Raw genomic sequence first — 22,762 nt, forward strand, 5'->3', positions numbered from 1 at the left:
TATTGGTTTGAAGCAATCAATATTTATTTTATTAATCTTAGTCAGGATGTCAATAGGATTAATTGGATTAAAAGTGAAATTACTGGATTTGATAAAAGAGGGAACAATGTTACTTTGATTTGCAGCACTGGGGAATATGTTGGAGTTTTGGAGATGCTTTGTCCTCTGACTTCAACTCTTCCTTGAAATCCTCTTCTCACACGCAAGTTCCTTCCATGGCAAGCTCTATGTAGGGTGTCACCGTTGTCAGTGGCTACTTCCCATCCTCGCAGTGAAAACTATGCTCACGCACTCTGTCACAGTACGGCTAATCACCGGTTGGTTCCCGCTCCTACTGGAATAGAATCACTCTTTTGCGTCTGTCACTAACGCCCAGCAGGTTAAAGTTTGAAGCACGTCACAGTCATTCAATCCCGGAATCCTACTCGAAATACCACAGACAAGGTTTAGACTTTCCAGATTCTCATGAATGCCGCCATCAATCCGGCTTATACCACGAAGATTCTGTTGGGGAATCTAAGAGATATTCATTCAATCTGATGTAGAACGGAGGTGGTTGTCAGGCACACGTTCATGGATTGAGGAAGGTGATGAGTGTCACTGATCATCACCTTCTTCACAGTTAAGCGCGAATAAACATCTTAGATGGGAACAAGCGTGTTTGAATGGAAAACAAAGGAATTGTATTAAATCATCGAGACGCTGCAGAGCTCCTCACCCCCAACAATGGGGTTTAGAGACTCATGCCGTCAAAGAGTATGTAATTCAGATCTGAAAATGTCATGAGGTACAAGGAATGTCTGTAAAAGTTGTTTAAATAGTAAACTAATAACCTAGGGTTACAGAAAATGAATAAACTAAGATAATTGGTGCAGAAATCCACTTCTGGGGCCCACTTGGTGTGTGCTGCGGCTGAGACTAAAGCTTTCCACGTGCAAAGGCCTTTCTTGGCGTCAAACTTCAGGTTATGACGTGTTTTGGGCGTTCAACTCCGGATAATGACGTTTTTCTGGCGTTTAACTCCAGACAGCAGCATGAACTTGGCGTTTAACGCCAAGTTACGTCGTCTATCCTCGCTCAAAGTATGGACTATTATATATTGCTGGAAAGCTCTGGATGTCTACTTTCCAACGCCGTTGAGAGCGCGCCAATTGGACTCCTGTAGCTCCAGAAAATCCATTTCGAGTGCAGGGAGGTCAGGATCCAACAGCATCAGCAGTCCTTTTTCAGCCTAAGTCAGATTTTTGCTCAGCTCCCTCAATTTCAGTCAGAAAATACCTGAAATCACAGAAAAACACACAAACTCATAGTAAAGTCCAGAAATATGATTTTTGCCTAAAAACTAATATTATTCTACTAAAAATTAACTAAAACATGCTAAAATCTACATGAAATTACCCCCAAAAAGCGTATAAAATATCCGCTCATCACAACACCAAACTTAAACTGTTGCTTGTCCTCAAGCAACTAGATGAATAAAATAGGTTCTAACAGAAATAAAGAAATAATAATATTCTCGAGTTTTAAATGAGGCTCAGATTCTTATTAGATGAGCGGGGCTTGTAGCTTTTTGTCTCTGAATAGTTTTGGCATCTCCCTGTATCTTTAAATTTTCAGAATGATTGGCATCCTTAGGAACTCAGAATTCAGATAGTATTGTTGATTCTCCTAGTGTAGTATGTTGATTCTTGAACACAGTCATTTTATGAGTCTTGGCTGTGGCCCTAAGCACTTTGTCTTCCAGTATTACCACCGGATACATAAATGCCACAGACACATAACTGGGTGAACCTTTTCAGATTATGACTCAGCTTTGCTAGAGTCCCCAATCAGTGGTGTCCAGAGCTCTTAAGCACACTCTTTTGCTTTGGATCACGACTTTAACCACTCAGTCTCAAGCTTTTCACTTGGACCTTCATGACACAAGCACATGGTTAGGGACAGCTTGGTTTAGCCGCTTAGGCCTGGATTTTACTTCCTTGGGCCCTCCTATCCATTGATGCTCAAAGCCTTGGATCCTTTTTACTCTTGGCTAGTGCCCATGGCTTGTGAATATTGTGTTAATTAAAATATTTTTTTTGACTGCTTTTTCTTGCTTCAAGAATCAATTTCATGATTTTTCAGATCATCAACAATATTTTTCGTTTTCCTCATTCTTTCAGGAGCCAATATTCATCAAATTCAAAGTACATCTTATGCACTGTTCAAGCATTCATTCAGAGAACAAAAAGTATTGCCACCACATATAATTAATTATAAATTTTATTTATTAAGAATTCGAAAAATATAAATTACTTCTTTATTCTAAAAGAAAATCTACTACTTTATTCATGCCTAATGATGATGAGAAAAATACATTATAGCTTAATTGGAAATAAAATCAAAATAGACATCCTAATTACTACTAAATATCTTCTAAGGTCAATTTCTAAAATAATACTATCACAGAGTTAAAGCTGGAATTAGAACTTAACAACCTGTATTTTGGGAAGTGGATGTTCCTCTAGTCTGTGGGGTGCCTTCAAGAATTAATTTCTGACGCTTCAGCTCCCTTAAGTTCACATCCTTGCTCTTCCTGTTCTCTTAGGTGCCATGGTCTTAATAAGTTTTAGCTCAGTGATCATGGCAAATCACACCAAACTTAGAGGTTTGCTTGTCCTCAAGCAAAAGAAAGGAAAGGAGAGGAGTAGAAGGAAAGGCATTTTCAAATAAAGATAAGATGAGTTTTTTAAAAAAAAAGATATGAGAAGAAATTAAAGATATTTGAAAAAGAATTGGATTAGAAAAAGATTTGTGTTTATGAATTAAGATACATTTGATGTTTTTGAAAAAGGGATTTTAGAAATTAGGGTTCTTAGAAAACCAATTTGATTTTGAAGGATGACATTTTGAAACATGTTTATGCAAGAAATCATGAATTGAAACTTAAAAATTTAGAAAAAATGTAAAGAAAAATGAATTTTACCTCCTCCCCACCATCCTGGCGTTAAACGCCCAACTGCTGCATGGTTTGGGCGTTTAACGCCCAAATGCTGCTTCTCCTGGGCGTTCAACGCCCAGCTGATGCATCTTTCTGGCGTTGAACGCCAGGAAGGCCTTTGTCACTGGGCGTTTTTCTGAACGCCCAGGATGCTAACAATCTGGCGTTAAACGCCCAGAAGGTGCTTCTTTCTGGCGTTTAACGCCCAGATGCTACCCTCACTGGCGTTAAACGCCCAGTGGGTGCTTCTCACGGGCGTTCAACGCCCAAATTGTTTCTTACTGGCTTTTTCACGCCAGTGAGCTTCCAACTTTCCCTGTAACTCTGTGACTTCAATCAATTGCTATTTCACCTTTTGAAGATACTCTAGCATCTACCTGTAAAACTAGATCAAATAAAATTATATTTTGTGAGTGGCTGGGTTGCCTCCCAGCAAGCGCTTCTTTAATGTCATTAGCTGGACTATTATTGAGCTTTTTAATCAAGTCTCAGTTTTGAGCATTCTTGCTCAAAATTGCCTTCAAGATAATGTTTAACTCTCTGTCCATTAACAATGAACTTTTTGTTAGATTCATTATCCTGAAGCTCTACATATCCATATGGTGATACACTTGTAATTACATATGGACCTCTCCACCGGGATTTTAATTTCCCAGGGAATAATTTGAGCCTAGAATTAAATAGCAGAACTTTCTGCCCTGGCTCAAAGACTCTGGATGACAATTTCTTATCATGCCATCTTTTTGCTTTCTCCTTGTAAATTTTTGCATTCTCGAAAGCATTGAGTCTAAATTCCTCTAGCTCATTTAACTGGAGTAAACGTTTTTCTCCAGCTAATTTGGCATCAAGGTTTAGGAATCTGGTTGCCCAGTAGGCCTTGTGTTCCAGTTCCACTGGCAAGTGACATGCCTTTCCATACACAAGCTGGTATGGAGAGGTCCCTATAGGGGTCTTGAACGCTGTTCTGTATGCCCACAGAGCATCATCCAAGCTTCTTGCCCACTCCTTTCTACGGTTAATTACAGTCCGTTCCAGGATTCTTTTGAGTTCTCTATTTGAGACTTCAGCTTGCCCATTAGTCTGTGGGTGATATGGAGTAGCTACCCTGTGGCTAACTCCATAACGTACCAGAGCAGAGTAAAGCTGTTTATTGCAGAAATGAGTGCCCCCATCACTGATTAATACTCTAGGGATACCAAATCTGCTGAAAATGTGTTTCTGGAGGAATTTCAACACTGTTTTAGTGTCATTAGTGGGTGTTGCAATAGCCTCCACCCATTTGGATACATAATCCACTGCCACCAGAATATAAGTGTTTGAGTATGATGGTGGGAAGGGTCCCATGAAGTCAATACCCCATACATCAAACAACTCAATCTCCAAGATTCCTTGCTGAGGCATGGCATAACTGTGAGGTAGGTTGCCTGATCTTTGGCAACTGTCACAATTAAGCACAAATGCTCGGGAATCTTTATAGAGAGTTGGCCAGTAGAAGCCACTTTGGAGGACTCTTGTGGCAGTTCGCTCACTTCCAAAATGTCCTCCATACTGTGATCCATGGCAATGCCAAAGGATCCTCTGTGCTTCTTCTTTAGGCACACATCTACGGATTACTCCGTCTGCACATCTCTTAAAGAGATATGGTTCATCCCAAAGATAGTATTTTGCATCTGTGATTAATTTCTTTGATTGCACCTTACTGTACTCTTTGGGTATGAATCTCACTGCCTTGTAGTTTGCAATGTCTACAAACCATGGCACTTCCTGGACGGCTAGTAGTTGCTCATCCGGAAAGGTTTCAGAAATTTCAGTGAGAGGGGGGAACGCCCCTTCCACTGGTTCTATTCGGGATAGGTGATCTGCTACTTGATTTTCTGTCCCTTTTCTGTCTCTTATTTCTATATCAAATTCTTGCAGAAGCAACACCCATCTAATGAGTCTGGGTTTTGAATCCTGCTTTGTGAGTAGATATTTAAGAGCAGCATGATCAGTGTACACAATCACTTTTGACCCTACTAAGTAGGATCTGAATTTGTCAATGGCGTAAACCACTGCAAGTAGCTCTTTTTCTGTGGTTGTGTAATTCTTTTGTGCATCATTTAGCACACGGCTGGCATAGTAAATGACATGCAAATGCTTGTCATGCCTTTGTCCCAACACTGCACCAATGGCATGGTCACTGGCATCACACATCAGTTCAAATGGTAATGTCCAGTCTGGTGCAGAGATGATTGGTGCTGTAACCAATTTAGCTTTCAGAGTCTCAAATGCCTGCAGACACTCTTCATCAAAGATGAATGGCGTGTCTGCAGCTAGCAGGTTGCTCAGAGGTTTGGCGATTTTTGAAAAATCCTTTATAAACCTCCTATAGAATCCTGCATGCCCCAGAAAGCTTCTGATTGCCTTAACATTAGCAGGTGGTGGTAATTTTTCAATTACTTCTACCTTAGCTTGGTCCACCTCTATGCCCTTGTTCGAAATTTTGTGCCCAAGGACAATTCCTTCAGTCACCATAAAGTGACATTTTTCCCAGTTTAAAACCAGGTTAGTCTCTTGGCATCTTTTCAGAACAAGTGCTAAATGGTTAAGGCAGGAGCTGAATGAGTCTCCAAATACTGAAAAGTCATCCATGAAGACTTCCAGAAATTTTTCCACCATATCAGAGAAAATTGAGAGCATGCACCTCTGAAAGGTTGCAGGTGCATTACACAGGCCAAATGGCATCCTTCTGTATGCAAATACTCCAGATGGACATGTGAAGGCCGTTTTCTCCTGATCCTGGGGATCTACTGCAATTTGATTATAACCTGAATATCCATCCAGGAAGCAGTAGTATTCATGATCTGCTAGTCTTTCTAGCATCTGGTCTATGAATGGTAAAGGAAAATGATCCTTTCTGGTGGCTGTGTTGAGTCTTCTGTAATCAATGCACATACGCCACCCTGTAACTGTCCTTGTAGGAACCAGTTCATTTTTTTCATTATGAACCACTGTCATGCCACCCTTCTTAGGGACAACTTGGACAGGGCTCACCCAGGGGCTGTCAGAAATAGGATAAATAATCCCAGCCTCTAGCAATTTAGTGACCTCTTTTTGCACCACTTCTTTCATAGCTGGGTTCAGCCGCCTTTGTGGTTGAACCACTGGCTTGGCGTCATCCTCCAACAAGATTTTGTGCATGCATCTGGCTGGGCTAATGCCCTTAAGATCACTAATGGACCACCCAAGAGCTGTCTTGTGCGTCCTTAGCACTTGAATTAGTGCTTCCTCTTCCTGTGGCTCTAAGGTAGAGCTTATAATTACAGGAAAGGTTTCACCTTCTCCCAGAAATGCATATTTCAGGGATGGTGGCAATGGTTTGAGCTCGGGTTTTGGAGGTTTCTCCTCTTCTTGAGGGATTTTCAGAGGTTCTATTATCTTCTCTGATTCCTCCAAATCAGGCTGAACATCTTTAAAGATGTCCTCTAGCTCTGATTCGAGACTCTCAGCCATATTGACCTCTCTTACCAGAGAGTCAATAATATCAACACTCATGCAGTCATTTAGGTTATCTGGATGTTGCATGGCTTTAACAACATTCAACTTGAACTCCTCCTCATTGACTCTCAAGGTAACTTCCCCTTTTTGGACATCAATGAGGGTTCGGCCAGTTGCTAGGAAAGGTCTTCCTAGAATGAGAGTTGCACTCTTGTGCTCCTCCATTTCCAGCACCACAAAGTCAGTAGGAAAGGCAAATGGCCCAACCTTGACAATCATGTCTTCAATCACGCCTGATGGGTATTTAATGGAGCCATCAGCAAGTTGAAGACATATCCTGGTTGGTTTGATTTCTTCAGTTATGTGATTAGCTGTACTGTGACAGAGTGCGTGAGCATTAGTTTTCACTGCGAGGATGGGATGTAGCCATCAGCCATGGGTGATGCCTCCAGACTGGTTAGCTGTGCGAGTGACAGCCGCATAGGATATTTCCCCGAGAGGAAGAAAGTAGCCACAGTTGATGGTGAACCCCTATACAAAGCTTGCCATGGAAAGGAGTAAGAAGGACTGAGTAGAAGCAGTAGGAGAGCAGGCGTCCAAGAGCTCTACAGCATCTCCGTCCGCTTATCTGAAATTCCCACTAATGAATCTGCATAAGTGTTCAATCCCTTTTATTATTTCTTTTTATTTATTATTTATTCCAATAATCACAATTACCCTTTAATCTGCCTAACTGAGATTTACAAGGTGACCATAGCTTGCTTCATACCAACAATCTCTGTGGATTCGACCCTTACTCACGTAAGGTTTATTACTTGGACGACCCAGTACACTTGCTGGTTAGTTGAACGGAGTTGTGTCCACTCATGCCAAAAATCCTAAGTTCCACAATTCTACAGTAAATATGAATCGAAGAATAGTGATCACAATTTCGTCCACCAAGTTTTTGGCGTCGTTGCCGGGGATTGTTCGAGTATGGACAACTGACGGTTCATCTTGTTGCTCAGATTAGGTAATTTTCTTTTCAAAAATCTTTTTCAAAAATTTTTCTTTTATTTTTCGTTTTTACAAACTTTATTTTCGAAAAATATAATAAAAATACAAAAAAATCATAAAATCATAAAAATCAAAAATATTTTGTGTTTCTTGTTTGAGTCTTGTGTTAATTTTTAAGTTTGGTGTCAATTGCATGTTTTTAAAATTTTTCTTGCATTTTTCGAAAATCTCATGCATTCATAGTGTTCTTCATGATCTTCAAGTTGTTCTTGACAAGTCTTCTTGTTTGATCTTGATGATTTCTTGTTTTGTGTCTTTTGTTGTTTTTCATGTGCATTTTTGCATTCATATTTTTCATGCATTAAAGATTTCTAAGTTTGGTGTCTTGCATGTTTTCTTTGCATCAAAAATTTTTCAAAATTATGTTCTTGATGTTCATCATGATCTTCAAAGTGTTCTTGGTGTTCATCTTGACATTCATAGCATTCTTGCATGCATTCATTGTTTTGATCTAAAAATTTCATGCATTGCATATTTTTGTTGTTTTTCTCTTTCATAATTAAAAATTCAAAAAATCAAAAAAATATCTTTTCCTTATTTTCCTCCAAATTTTCGAAATTTTGGGTTGACTTGGTCAAAAATTTTTAAAATTAGTTGTTTCTTACAAGTCAAGTCAAAATTTCAATTTTAAAAATCTTATCTTTTCAAAATCTTTTTCAAAAATCATATCTTTTTCATTTTTTTTTATAAATTTCGAAAATTTCAAAAATCTTTTTCAAAATATTTTCAAAATCTTTTTCTTATCTTTTTATCAAATTTTCGAAAATTAAGCTAACAATTAATGTGATTGGTTCAAAAATTTGAAGTTTGTTACTTTCTTGTTAAGAAAGGTTCAATCTTTAAGTCCTAGAATCTTATCTTGTAGTTTCTTGTTAGTGAAATTATTTTTTTTAAAAATTAAATCTTTTTCAAAATATCTTTTTCAAATATATCTTTTTATCTTTTATCTTATCTTTTTCAAAAATTTTATCTTTTTCAAAATTTGATTTCAAAATATCTTATCTAACTTCTTATCTTCTTATCTTTTTCAATCAACTAACTAACTTTTTGTTTGTTTCTTATCTTTTTCAAAACCAACTAACTACTTCTCCCTCTCTAATTTTTGAAAATTCTCCCTCTCTTTTTCAAAAATTCTTTTTTGTTTTAAATTTTAATTATATTATATTTTGTCTTAGATTTTCGAAAAATACTAACTCCTTTTTCAAAAATTATTTTCGAAATTTCTCTTCTCTTCTCTTATTCTATTTAATTATTTAATTACTAACACTTCTCTTCACCTCTTTTCATCTAAAATCCGAACCTCCTTCTTCATTCTTCTACCCCTTTCTTTTTCTACTAACATAAATGAGTCTCTATACTGTGACATAGAGGATTCCTTTTTCTTTTCTTGTTTTCTTCTCTTTCTTATGAGCAGGAACAAGGATAAAGGCACTCTTGTTGAAGCTGATCCAGAACCTGAAAGGACTCTGAAGAGAAAATTAAGAGAAGCTAAATTACAACAATCCAGAAATAACCTTTCAGAAATTTTCGAACAGGAAAAGGGCATGGCAGACGCAAATAATAATGATAATAATGCAAGGAGAATGCTTGGTGACTTCACAAAACCAACATCCAAGTTTGATGGAAGAAGCATCTCCATTCCTGCCATTGGAGCCAATAACTTTGAGCTTAAGCCTCAACTAGTTGCTTTAATGCAACAAAACTGCAAGTTTTATGGACTTCCATCTGAAGATCCTTATCAGTTCTTAACTGAGTTCTTGCAAGTCTGTGATACTGTAAAGACGAATGGAGTTAATCCTGAAGTCTACAGACTCATGCTTTTCCCTTTTGCTGTAAGAGACAGAGCTAGAATATGGTTGGATTCACAACCTAAGGATAGCCTGGACTCCTGGGATAAGCTGGTCACTGCATTTTTAGATAAGTTCTTTCCTCCTCAAAAGCTGAGCAAGCTGAGAGTGGATGTTCAAACCTTCAAACAAAAAGATGGTGAATCCCTCTATGAAGCTTGGGAAAGATACAAGCAGCTGACCAAGAGATGTCCATCTGACATGTTTTCAGAATGGACCCTATTAGATATATTCTATTATGGTCTCTCTGAATTTTCGAAAATGTCACTGGATCATTCTGCAGGTGGATCTATTCACCTGAAGAAAACGCCTGAAGAGGCACAAGAACTCATTGACATGGTTGCAAACAACCAGTTCATGTATACCTCTGAGAGGAATTCCGTGAATAATGGGGTCCCTCAGAAGAAAGGAGTTCTTGAAATTGATGCTCTGAATGCCATATTGGCTCAGAACAAAATGTTGACTCAACAGGTCAACATTATCTCTCAAAATCTGAACGGATTGCAACATGCATCCAACAGTACTAGAGAGGCAGCTTCTGAAGAAGCTTATGATCCTGAGAACCCTGCCATGGCAGAGGTTAATTACTTAGGTGAACCTTATGGAAACACCTATAACTCATCATGGAGAAATCATCCAAATTTCTCATGGAAGGATCAACAAAAACCTCAACAAGGTTTTAACAATGGTGGACGCAATAGGCTGAATAATAGTAAGCCATATCCATCATCTTCTCAGCAACAGACAGAGAACTCTGAACAAAATAATTCTAATTTAGCTAATATAGTCTCTGATCTGTCAAAAGCCACTTTCCGTTTCATGAATGAAACCAGATCCTCCATTAGAAATTTGGAGGCACAAGTGGGCCAGCTGAGTAAGAAGGTTATTGAAACTCCTCCCAATATTCTCCCAAGCAATACAGAAGAAAATCCAAAAGGAGAGTGCAAGGCCATTGATTTAATCAGAGTGGCCGAATGCACTAGGGAGGAGGAGGACGAAAATCCTAGTGAGGAAGACCTCCTGGGACGTCCCTCAAGCAAGAAGGAGTTTCCTATTAAGGATCCTGAGGAATCTGAGGCTCATTTAGAGACCATAGAGATTCCATTAAATCTCCTTCTGCCATTCATGAGCTCTGAAGAATATTCATCCTCTGAAGAGGATGAAGATGTGACTGGTGAGCAAGTTGCTCAATATCTAGGAGCTATCATGAAGCTGAATGCCAAGCTATTTGGTAATGAGACTTGGGAAAGTGAACCTCCCTTGCTCATTAGTGACTTAGATACTTGGATTCAGGAAACTCTACCTCAAAAGAAACAAGATCCTGGCAAGTTCTTAATACCTTGCACCATTGGCACCATGAGCTTTGAAAAAGCTCTATGTGATCTTGGGTCAGGAATAAACCTTATGCCACTCTCTGTAATGGAGAAGCTGGGGATCATTGAGGTACAACCTGCCTTGTTCTCATTACAATTGGCAGACAAGTCAATGAGACAAGCTTATGGAATGGTAGAGGACATACTAGTAAAGGTTGAAGGCCTTTACATCCCTGCTGATTTCATAATCCTAGACACTAGGAAGGAAGATGATGAATGCATCATCCTAGGAAGACCTTTCCTAGCCACAGCAGAAGCTGTGATAGATGTCAAAAGAGGAGAGTTAGTCCTTCAATTGAATGGGGACTACCTTGTGTTTAAAGCACATGGCCATCCCTCTGTGACAAAAGAGAGTAAGCATGAAGAGCTTCTCTCAGTTCAAGGTCAAGAAGAGCCCACATAGTCAAACTCTAAGTTTGGTGTTGTGAGGCCACAACCAAACTCTAAGTTTGGTGTTAAGACCCCATATCCAAACTCTAAGTTTGGTGTTGGGATTATACAACATTGACCTGATCACCTTTTAGCTCCATGAGGGCCACTGTCAAGCTATTGACATTAAAGAAGCGCTTGTTGGGAGGCAACCCAATTTTATTTATCTAATTTTATTTTATTTTGTTTCTTTGTTATTTTTGTGTTTAATTAGGTACATGATCATGAGGCGTCACGAAAAAATAAAAAAAATTAAAAACAGAGTCAAAAACAGAAGAAAAAAATTTTTCACCCTGGAGGACGCACGGGCTGGCGTTCAACGCCCAGAAGGTGCATCTGGCCGGCGTTTAACGCCAGAACAGAGCACCATTCTGGCGCTGAACGCCCAAAACAAGCAACAACCTGGCGTTAAACGCCAGGATGGTGCACAGAGAGGACAAACTGGCGCTGAACGCCAGAAACAAGCATGAAACTGGCGTTCAACGCCAGAAACATGCATCACATGGGCGTTGAACGCCTAGAACATGCACCAATGGGCGTTTAAACGCCAGAATGGTGTGCCAAGGCATTTTACATGCCTATTTGGTGCAGGGATGGAATTCCTTGACACCTCAGGATCTGTGGACCTCACAGGATCCCCACCTACCTCGCCCTCTCTCTTTCCATTCATGATCATCCCTTCTGTTTTTCATTCACCACCTGCTGCTACCCATTCTACCCCATACACCCCACCTACCTTTACAATTTAACTTCTCTTCCCCACCCAATCCCACCCATATAGCCGAATCCATCTCCCCTCACTCACCTCCATTATCTTCTTCTTCTTCTTCTCTTCTTTCTTTTCTTGCTCGAGGGCGAGCAATATTTTAAGTTTGGTGTGGTAAAAGCATAGCTTTTTTTGCTTTTCCATTACCATTAATGGCACCCAAGGCCAGAGAAACCTCAAAGGGAAGACAAAAGCTTCCACCTCTGAGTCTTGGGAGATGGAAAATATAAGCCGTCATAGCTCAGTGGTATAACATGTGGCTGCAAATCAAGAGATCCCTGAGATACCTCAGGGGATACGTTGTCCTCCACACAACTATTGGGAGCAAATAATGTTAAAAACACCAAAATCACTAGGGATCATGCAACAGAAGCAAGGAAAAGACATAAAGAAGCTCAAAAAGCACCATTGGACCTTCAAGAAGGCGCCACCCTCACTCAGGTGGATTCATTCCTTGCTCTTTATTTCTTTCTGTTTTCGTTTTTAATATTGTGTTTATCTATGTTTTGTGTCTTTACTTCATGATCATTAGTATGTAACCATGCCTTAAAGATTATGAATAATTCCATTAGTCCTTCACCTCTCTTAAATGAAAAATGTTTTAATTCAAAAGAACAAGAAGTACATAATTTTCGAAATTATTAGTGAATTTAATTTAATTATATTGATGTGGTGGCAATAATTTTTGTTTTCTGAATGAATGAATGAACAGTGCATATGTCTTTTGATATTGTTGTTTATGAGTGTTAAAATTGTTGGCTCTTGAAAGAATGATGAACAAAGAGAAATGTTATTGATGATCTGAAAAACATCATGAAATTGATTCTTGAAGCAAGAAAAAGCAGTGAAAAAGCAAAAGCTTGTGAAAAAAAAAATGGCGAAAAATTGAGAAAGAAAAAGAAAAAGCAAGCAGAAAAAGCCAATAGCCCTTAAAACCAAAAGGCAAGGGTAGCAAGGATCCAAGGCTTTGAGCATCAATGGATAGGAGGGCCCAAGGAAATAAAATCCAGGCCTAAGCGGCTAAATCAAGCTGTCCCTAACCATGTGCTTGTGTCATGAAGGTCCAAGTGAAAAGCTTGAGACTGAGTGGTTAAAGTCATGATCCAAAGCAAAAGAGTGTGCTTAAGAGCTCTGGACACCACTAATTGGGGACTTCAGCAAAGCTGAGTCACAATCTGAAAAGGTTCACCCAGTTATGTGTCTGTGGCATTTGTGTATCCGGTGGTAATACTAGAAAACAAAGTGCTTAGGGCCACGGCCAAGACTCATAAAGTAGCTGTGTTCAAGAATCAAAATGCTTAACTAGGAAATTCAATAACACTATCCGAAATTCTAAGTTCCTAGAGAAGCCAACCATTCTAAACTACAAAGGAAAAAGTGAGATGCCAAAACTGTTCAAAAGCAAAAAGCTACAAGTCCCGCTCATGTAATTAAATTAATATTCATTGATATTTTGGACTTTATAGTATATTCTCTTCTTTTTATCCTATTTGATTTTCAGTTGCTTGGGGACAAGCAACAATTTAAGTTTGGTGTTGTGATGAGCGGATAATTTATACGCTTTTTGGCATTGTTTTCATATAGTTTTTAGTAAGTTTGAGCTACTTTTAGGGATGTTTTCATTAGTTTTTATGTTAAATTCACATTTCTAGACTTTACTATGAGTTTGTGTGTTTTTCTGTGATTTTAGGTAAATTCTGACTGAAATTGAGGGATTTGAGCAAAACTCTGAAGAAGGATGACAAAAGGACTGCTGATGCTGTTGGATTCTGACCTCCCTGCACTCGAAATGGATTTTCTGGAGCTGCGGAACTCCAATTGGCGCGCTCTCAACGGAGTTGGAAAGTAGACATCCAGGGCTTTCCAGCAATATATAATAGTCCATACTTTATTCGAAGAATGACGACGTAACTTGGCGTTAAACGCCAAGTACATGCTGCTGTCTGGAGTTAAACGCCAGAAAAACGTCATTATCCGGAGTTGAACGCCCAAAACACGTCATAACCTGGAGTTTGACGCCAAGAAATGCCTCTACTCGTGGATTGATCAAGCTCAGCCCAAGCATACACCAAGTGGGCCCCGGAAGTGGATTTATGCATCAATTACTTACTCATGTAAACCCTAGTAGCTAGTCTAGTATATATAGGACATTTATCTATTGTATTAGACATCCTGGATTGTATTTTGAATCCTGTGATCACGTTTAGGAGGGCTGGCCATTCGGCCATGCCTGAACCTCTTGCTTATGTATTTTCAACGGTGGAGTTTCTGCACACCATAGATTAAGGGTGTGGAGCTCTGCTGTACCTCAAGTATTAATGAAATTCTATCTTCTTTTATTCAAATCTCTCTTATTCTTATTCCAAGATATTCATTCGTATCCAAGAACTTGATGAATGTAATGAGTTAGATAACCCTCATTATTATTCTCACTTATGAACGCGCGTGATTGACAACTACTTACGTTCTACATGCAACAGAGCTTGAATGTGTATCTCTTAGATTCCCCAACAGAATCTTCGTGGTATAAGCTAGATAGATGGCGGCATTTATGAGGATCCGGAAAGTCTCACCTTGTCTGTGGTATTCCGAGTAGGATCCTGGGAATCCAGAAAGTCCAACCTTGTCTGTGGTGTTCCGAGTAGGATTCCGGTAATGAATGACTGTGACGTGCTTCAAACTTTAACCTGCTGGGCGTTAGTGACAGACGCAAAAGAGGGATTCTATTCCAGTAGGAGCGGGAACCAACCGGTGATTAGCCGTACTGTGACAGAGTGCGTGAGCATTAGTTTTCACTGCGAGGATGGGATGTAGCCATCAGCCATGGGTGATGCCTCCAGACTGGTTAGCTGTGCGAGTGACAGCCGCATAGGATATTTCCCCGAGAGGAAGAAAGTAGCCACAGTTGATGGTGAACCCCTATACAAAGCTTGCCATGGAAAGGAGTAAGAAGGACTGAGTAGAAGCAGTAGGAGAGCAGGCGTCCAAGAGCTCTACAGCATCTCCGTCCGCTTATCTGAAATTCCCACTAATGAATCTGCATAAGTGTTCAATCCCTTTTATTATTTCTTTTTATTTATTATTTATTCCAATAATCACAATTACCCTTTAATCTGCCTAACTGAGATTTACAAGGTGACCATAGCTTGCTTCATACCAACAATCTCTGTGGATTCGACCCTTACTCACGTAAGGTTTATTACTTGGACGACCCAGTACACTTGCTGGTTAGTTGAACGGAGTTGTGTCCACTAATGCCAAAAATCCTAAGTTCCACAATTCTACAGTAAATATGAATCGAAGAATAGTGATCACAATTTCGTCCACCAAGTTTTTTATATTGCTGGAAAGCCCTGGATGTCTACTTTCCAACGCCGTTGAGAGCGCGCCAATTGGAGTTCTGTAGCTCCAGAAAATCCATTTTGAGTGCAGGGAGGTCAGATTCCAACAGCATCAGCAGTCCTTTTGTCAGCCTTCTTCAGAGTTTTTCTCAAATCCCTCAATTTCAGCCAGAATTTACCTGAAATCACTGAAAAACACACAAACTCATAGTAAAGTCCAGAAATGTGAATTTAACATAAAAACTAATGAAAACATCCCTAAAAGTAGCTCAAACTTACTAAAAACTATATAAAAACAATGCCAAAAAGCGTATAAATTATCCGCTCATCACAACACCAAACTTAAATTGTTGCTTGTCCCCAAGCAACTGAAATCAAATAGGATAAAAGAAGAGAATATACTACAAATTCCAGAATATCAATGAATATTAATTTAATTAGATGAGCGGGACTTGTAGCTTTTTGCTTCTGAACAGTTTTGGCATCTCACTTTTTCCTTTGTAGTTTAGAGAGATTGGCGTCTCTGGGAACTTAGAATTTCAGATAGTGTTATTGACTTTCCTAGTTAAGCATGTTTATTCTTGAACACAGCTACTTATGAGTCTTGGCCTTGGCCCTAAGCACTTTGCCTTCCAGTATTACCACCGGATACACAAATGCCACAGACACATAACTGGGTGAACCTTTTCAGATTGTGACTCAGCTTTGCTAAAGTCCCCAGTTAGTGGTGTCCAGAGCTCTTAAGCATACTCTTTTGCTTTGGATCACGACTTTAACCACTTAGTCTCAAGCTTTTCACTTGGACCTTCATGACACAAGCACATGGTTAGGGACAGCTTGATTTAGCCGCTTAGGCCTGGATTTTACTTCCTTGGGCCCTCCTATCCATTGATGCTCAAAGCCTTGGATCCTTGCTACCCTTGCCTTTTGGTTTTAAGGGCTATTGGCTTTTTCTGCTTGCTTTTTCTTTCTATTTTTTTTTCGCCACTTTTTTTTTTCACTGCTTTTTCTTGCTTCAAGAATCAATTCATGAATTTTTCAGTTCATCAATAACATTTCTCTTTGTTCATCATTCTTTCAAGAGCCAACAATTTTAACACTCATAAACAACAAGATCAAAAATATGCACTGTTCAAGCATTCATTCAGAAAACAAAAATTATTGCCACCACATCAATATAATTAAATTAAATTCACTAATAATTTCGAAAATTATGTACTTCTTGTTCTTTTGAATTAAAACATTTTTCTTTTAAGAGAGGTGAAGGATTCATGGAATTATTCATAATCTTTAAGGCATGGTTACATACTAATGATCATGAAGTAAAGACACAAAACATAAATAAACATAGTATTAAAAACCGAAAATAGAAAGAAAATAGAGAACAAGGAATGAATCCACCTGAGTGAGGGTGGCGCCTTTTTGAAGGTCCAATGGTGCTTTTTGAGCTCCTCTATGTCTCTTCCTTGTTTCTGTTGAATGATTCATAATAATTTTGGTGTTTCTACCCTTAGTTGCTTCCAATATTTGTGTGGAGGACAACTTATCCCCTGAGGTATCTCAGGGATCTCTTGATTTGCAGCCACATGTTATGCCACTGAGCTATGACGGCTTATATTTTTCCATCTCCCAAGACTCAGAGGTGGAAGCTTTTGTCTTCCCTTTGAGGTTTCTCTGGCCTTAGGTGCCATTAATGGTAATGGAAAAGCAAAAAAGCTATGCTTTTATCACACCAAACTTAAAATATTGCTCGCCCTCGAGCAAGAAAAGAAAGAAGAGAAGAAGAAGAAGAAGATGGAGGTGAGTGAGGGGAGATGGATTCGGCTATATGGGTGGGATTGGGTGGGAAAGAGAAGTTGAATTGTAAAGGTAGGCGGGGTGTATGGGGAAGAGTGGATAGATGTAGGTGGTGAATGAAAAATAGAAGGGATGATCATGAATGGAAAGAGAGAGGGCGAGGTAGGTGGGGATCCTGTGAGGTCCACAGATCCTGAGGTGAAAAGAAATACCATTCCTTCACCATATAGGCATGTAAATTGCCTTGGCACACCATTCTGGCGTTCAAACGCCCATTGGTGTATGTTCTGGGCGTTCAACGCCCATGTGATGCATGTTTCTGGCGTTGAACGCCAGTTTCATGCTTGTTCCTGGCGTTCAGCGCCAGTTTTTCCTCTCTGTGCACCATCCTGGCGTTTAACGCCAGGATGTTGCTTGTTTTGGGCGTTCAGCGCCAGAATGGTGCTCTGTTCTGGCGTTGAACGCCGGCCAGATGCACCTTACTGGCGTTGAACGCCAGCCTGTGCGTCCTCCAGGGTGAAAAATATTTTTCTTCTGTTTTTGACTCTGTTTTTAATTTTTTTGATTTTTTCGTGACTCCTCATGATCATGTACCTAATAAAACACAAAATAACAATAAAATAAAAATTAGATAATTAAAATTGGGTTGCCTCCCTTGTGCTTAAGAGCTCTGGACACCACTAACTGGGGACTTTAGCAAAGCTGAGTCACAATCTGAAAAGGTTCACCCAGTTATGTGTCTGTGGCATTTGTGTATCCGGTGGTAATACTGGATGGGAATGGGTGCGAAATTGAATTTGAATGTAGTGGAGGTAGGTGGGGTTTATGGGGAAGAGGGGGTTGATGTGAATGGTGAATGGGGTAATTGGGAAGAGGAATTGAGGTGATAGGTGAAGGTTTTTGGGAATTGTGACATGGGGTATTCAAATCACAAAAATAGGATTAAGAGGGAAGGTGAGAATTGGGTAGGTGGGGATCCTGTGGGGTCCACAGATCCTGAAGTGGGGATCCTGTGGGGTCCACAGGTCCTGAGGTGAAAAGAAATACCATTCCTTCACTCTATAGGCGTGTAAATTGCCTTCATGCATCATTCTGGCGTTCAAACGCCCATGGGTGCATGTTTTGGGCGTTAAACGCCCATGTAATGCTTGGTTCTGGCGTTGAACGCCAGTTTCAAGCTTGTTTCTGGCGTTCAGCGCCAGATTGTCCTCTGCGTGCGCATCCTGGCGTTAAACGCCAGGATGTTGCTTGTTTTGGGCGTTCAGCGCCAGGAAGATGCTCTGTTCTGGCGCTGAACGCTGGCCAGATGCATCTTCTGGGCGCTGAACGCCGGCCCGTGCGTCCTCCAGGGTGAAAATTTTTTTCTTCTGTTTTTGACTCTGTTTTTAATTTTTTTGATTTTTTCGTGACTCCTCATGATCATGTACCTAATTCAACACAAAAATAACACCAAAACAAAATAAAATAAAATTAGATAAATAAAATTGGGTTGCCTCCCAACAAGCGCTTCTTTAATGTCAATAGCTTGACAGTGGTTCTCATGGAACCACAGAGCAATCAAGTCAATGTTGTCCGGTCCCAACACCAAACTTAGAGTTTGGATATGGGGTTTGAACACCAAACTTAGAGTTTGGTTGTGGCTACCAAACTTAGAGTCTGACTGTGTGGGCTCTTCTTGACCTTGAATTGAGAGAAGCTCTTCATGCTTACTCTCTTTTGTCACAGAGGGATTGCCATGTGCTTGAAACACAAGGTATTCTCCATTTAATTGAAGGACTAACTCTCCTCTGTTGACATCTATTACAGCTTCTGCTGTGGCTAGGAAAGGTCTTCCTAGGATGATGCATTCATCATCTTCCTTCCTAGTATCTAGGATTATGAAATCAGCAGGGATGTAAAGGCCCTCAACCTTTACTAGCACGTCCTCTACTATTCCATAGGCTTGTCTTACTGACTTGTCTGCCAATTGTAATGAAAACAAGGCAGGTTGCACCTCAATGATCTCCAGCTTCTCCATTACAGAGAGTGGCATCAGATTTATCCCTGACCCAAGATCACATAGAGCTTTCTCAAAGCTCATGGTGCCAATGGTGCAAGGTATTAAGAACTTGCCAGGGTCTTGTTTCTTTTGAGGTAGAGTTTCCTGAATCCAAGTCTCTAATTCACTAATGAGCAAGGGAGGTTCACTTTTCCAAGTCTCATTACCAAATAGCTTGGCATTCAGTTTCATGATAGCTCCTAGATATTGAGCAACTTGCTCTTCAGTCACATCTTCATCCTCTTCAGAGGATGAATATTCTTCAGAGCTCATGAATGGCAGAAGGAGATTTAAAGGAATCTCTATGGTCTCTAGATGAGCCTCAGATTCCTCAGGATCCTTAATAGGAAACTCCTTCTTGCTTGAAGGACATCCCAGGAGGTTTTCCTCACTAGGATTTTCGTCCTTCTCCTCCTGAGTGTATTCGGCCACTTTGATTAAATCAATGGCCTTGCATTCTCCTTTTGGATTTTCTTCTGTATTGCTTGGGAGAACACTGGGAGGACTTTCAATGACTTTCTTACTCAGCTGGCCCACTTGTGCTTCCAGATTTCTTTTGGAAGATCTAGTTTCATTCATGAAACTGAAAGTGGCCTTTGACAGATCAGAGACAATATTAGCTAAATTAGAATTATTTTGTTCAGAGTTCTCTGTCTGTTGCTGAGAAGATGATGGATATGGCTTACTATTATTCAGCCTATTGCGTCCACCATTGTTAAAACCTTGTTGAGGTTTTTGTTGATCCTTCCATGAGAAATTTGGATGATTTCTCCATGATGAGTTATAGGTGTTTCCATAAGGTTCACCTAGGTAATTAACCTCTGCCATGGCAGGGTTCTCAGGATCATAAGCTTCTTCAGAAGCTACCTCTCTAGTACTGTTGGATGCATGTTGCAATCCATTCAGATTTTCAGAGATTATGTTGACCTGTTGAGTCAACATTTTGTTCTGAGCCAATATGGCATTCAGAGCATCAATTTCAAGAACTCCTTTCTTCTGAGGTACCCCATTATTCACAGAATTCCTCTCAGAGGTGTACATGAACTGGTTGTTTGCAACCATGTCAATGAGTTCTTGTGCCTCTTCAGGCGTTTTCTTCAGGTAAATAGATCCACCTGCAGAATGGTCCAGTGACATTTTCGAAAATTCAGAGAGACCATAATAGAATATATCTAATAAGGTCCATTCTGAAAACATGTCAGATGGACATCTTTTGGTTAACTGCTTGTATCTTTCCCAAGCTTCATAGAGGGATTCACCATCTTTTTGTTTGAAGGTTTGAACATCCACTCTCAGCTTGCTCAGCTTTTGAGGAGGAAATAATTTATCCAAGAAGGCAGTAACCAGCTTATCCCAGGAGTCCAGGCTATCCTTAGGTTGTGAATCCAACCATATTCTAGCTCTGTCTCTTACAGCAAAAGGGAAAAGCATGAGTCTGTAGACTTCAGGATTAACTCCATTCGTCTTTACAGTATCACAGACCTGCAAGAACTCAGTTAAGAACTGATAAGGATCTTCAGATGGAAGTCCATAAAACTTGCAGTTTTGTTGCATTAAAGCAACTAGTTGAGGCTTAAGCTCAAAGTTATTGGCTCCAATGGCAGGAATGGAGATGCTTCTTCCATCAAACTTGGACGTTGGCTTTGTGAAGTCACCAAGCATTCTCCTTGCGTTATTATTATTATTTTCGGCCATCTCTTCCTCTTGTTCGAAATTTTCTAAAAGGTTGCTTCTGGATTGTTGTAATTTAGCTTCTCTTAATTTTCTCTTCAGAGTCCTTTCAGGTTCTGGATCAGCTTCAACAAGAGTGCCTTTATCCTTGTTCCTGCTCATAAGAAAGAGAGAAAACAAGAAAAGAAAAAGGAATCCTCTATGTCACAGTATAGAGATTCCCTTATGTTAATAGAAGAAGAAGGGGGTAGAAGAATGAAGAAGGATGAAGAAGAATTCGGATTTAGATGAAGTGAGGTGAAGAGAAGTGTTAGTAATTAAATAATTAAATAGAAGAAGAGAAGAGAAGAGAGAATTCGAAAATAATTTTTGAAAAAGAGGTTAGTAATTTTCGAAAATCAAAGATAAAATATAATTAAAGTTAAAATTTAAAACAAAAAGAATTTTTGAAAAAAAAGAGGGAGAATTTTCGAAAATTAGAGAGGGAAGAGTAGTTAGGTGGTTTTGAAAAAGATAAGAAGCAAACAAAAAGTTAGTTAGTTGATTGAAAAAGATTTGAAATCAAATTTGAAAAAGATAAGAAGATAAGAAGTTAGACAAGATATTTTGAAATCAAATTTTGAAAAAGATAAAATTTTTGAAAAAGATAAGATAAAAGATAAAAAGATATAATTGAAAAAGATATTTTGAAAAAGATTTAATTTTAAAATTGACTTAACTAACAAGAAATTACAAGATAAGATTCTAGAACTTAAAGATTGAACCTTTCTTTAACAAGAAAGTAACAAACTTCAAATTTTTGAACCAATCACATTAATTGTTAGCTAATTTTTGAAAATTAGATATAAAAGATAAGAAAAAGATTTTGAAAATATTTTGAAAAATAATTTTGAAATTTTCGAAAATTATATAAAAAAAAAGAAAAAGATATGATTTTTGAAAAAGATTTTGAAAAGATAAGATTTTTAAAATTGAAATTTTGACTTGCCTTGTAAGAAACAACTAAATTTAAAAAAATTTTTGACCAAGTCAACCCAAAATTTCGAAAATTTGGAGGAAAATAAGGAAAAGATATTTTTTTTGATTTTTTTGAATTTTTAATTATGAAAGAGAAAAACAACAAAAATACTCAATGCATGAAATTTTTAGATCAAAACAATGAATGCATGCAAGAATGCTATGAATGTCAAGATGAACACCAAGAACACTTTGAATATCATGATGAACATCAAGAACATAATTTTGAAAAATTTTTGATGCAAAGAAAACATGCAAGACACCAAACTTAAAAATCTTTAATGCATGGAAAATATGAATGCAAAAATGCACATGAAAAACAACAAAAGACACAAAACAAGAAATCATCAAGATCAAACAAGAAGACTTGTCAAGAACAACTTGAAGATCATGAAGAACACTATAAATGCATGAGATTTTCGAAAAAAATGCAAGAAGAATTTTAAAAGCATGCAATAGACACCAAACTTAAAAATTAACACAAGACTCAAACAAGAAACACAAAATATTTTTGATTTTTATGATTTTCTAATTTTTTTTGTATTTTTATTGATTTTTTTCGAAAAACATTTTTGGAAAAACGAAAAATAAAAGAAAAATTTTTGAAAAAGATTTTTGAAAAGAAAATTACCTAATCTGAGCAACAAGATGAACCGTCAGTTGTCCATACTCGAACAATCCCCGGCAACGGCGCCAAAAACTTGGTGGATGAAATTGTGATTCCTATTTTCTTGTAATTGGATTTTAGAAATTGGCACTAGTGGACACAACTCCGTTCAACTAACCAGCAAGTGTACTGGGTCGTCCAAGTAATAAACCTTACGTGAGTAAGGGTCGAAACCACAGAGATTGTTGGTATGAAGCAAGCTATGGTCACCTTGCAAATCTCAGTTAGGCAGATTAAAAATGGTTTATGGGTTTTCGAATAATTAATAATAAAAAGAAGAAATAATAAAAGGGATAGAACACT

General features: G+C 38.7%; 1 non-coding gene across 1 annotated transcript; it reads left to right on the plus strand.

Moving 5' to 3' along the window:
• The first annotated feature begins 20,299 nt into the window (after positions 1 to 20,299).
• LOC112767197 (small nucleolar RNA R71) lies at positions 20,300 to 20,403 on the plus strand. Its single transcript, XR_003184771.1, has one exon. It is a non-coding gene; the product is annotated as a small nucleolar RNA R71 (small nucleolar RNA).
• The last annotated feature ends 2,359 nt before the right edge of the window (positions 20,404 to 22,762 follow it).

Source organism: Arachis hypogaea, chromosome 2, assembly GCF_003086295.3.
Source record: "Arachis hypogaea cultivar Tifrunner chromosome 2, arahy.Tifrunner.gnm2.J5K5, whole genome shotgun sequence".
Taxonomy (NCBI): domain Eukaryota; kingdom Viridiplantae; phylum Streptophyta; class Magnoliopsida; order Fabales; family Fabaceae; genus Arachis; species Arachis hypogaea.